Source organism: Nicotiana sylvestris, chromosome 7 (genome assembly GCF_000393655.2).
Source record: "Nicotiana sylvestris chromosome 7, ASM39365v2, whole genome shotgun sequence".
Lineage (NCBI taxonomy): Eukaryota > Viridiplantae > Streptophyta > Magnoliopsida > Solanales > Solanaceae > Nicotiana > Nicotiana sylvestris.
Genome location: NC_091063.1, coordinates 152,760,150 through 152,761,102, shown reverse-complemented (window position 1 = coordinate 152,761,102; position 953 = coordinate 152,760,150).

Below are 953 nucleotides of genomic sequence, written 5' to 3'. Positions count from 1 at the left end.
TTACATGAGGCGCCCTATTTGGTCGCCCCCTTTTTAACTTATACCTGTCTTGTATTTTCGTTTGCATCCGTACTCATTTTTTTGTTAAAAGTATTTTAAAAAGATGATTTTGCCCTTCTTTAATAAAAAACTATTGACAAACTACATGACAAAAATTTAAGCATGTTTAGGCTGAAGTTTTAGCAAATGAACTAAAAAACTTCAGCTTGTTTAGAGTGAAGTTTCGGATAAAACTCAAGACAATATTGCAGACTGCGTTACAAAACTTCAGCATATTTTGGTATGAAGTTTTAGCAAATGAACTAAATAACTTCAGCATCCATTAGCAAAAACTCTTTAGAAAATACTGCAAGACAAAAACTTAAGCATGTTTAGTCTGAAGTTTCAGCAAATATGTTTAGTTTGAAGTTTTAGCAAATGAACTAAAAAACTTAAGCATGTTTAGTATGAAATTTTAGCAAATGAACTAATAAGCATGTTTAGTCTGAAGTTTTAGCAATGAACTAAATAACTTCAGCATGTTTAGACTGAAGTTTCAGATAAAACTCAGGACAAACTATAAATTGCAGGATATATAACTTCAGCATGCATTAGCATGAAGTTTTAGCTTCAACAAGAAACAACTTCATGCTACATTAGCATGAAGTTTTAGCTTCAATGTGAAACAACATCATGCAATTGTGATTCTGAAAATGAATCTGGATACGTTTCTAATTTTTTGATAAAGCTGCTGAGAGGAGAGGAGGAGATCTTTTTTCACGAATGAGGTTGCAGATCACGCGATTAATGCGTGATGCAGGTTTTATATCTTTTGTCAGGTACGGATTTTTCGCCAACTGGCTACCAAATCAATAATTTTAAAAAATAGGGTACATGTTAAAAGGTTTCAGAAATATAGGGTATGGTTGCGAATCCCTCTATATAAGTGTGAAGCCACAAAGTAAAAGGTAAAA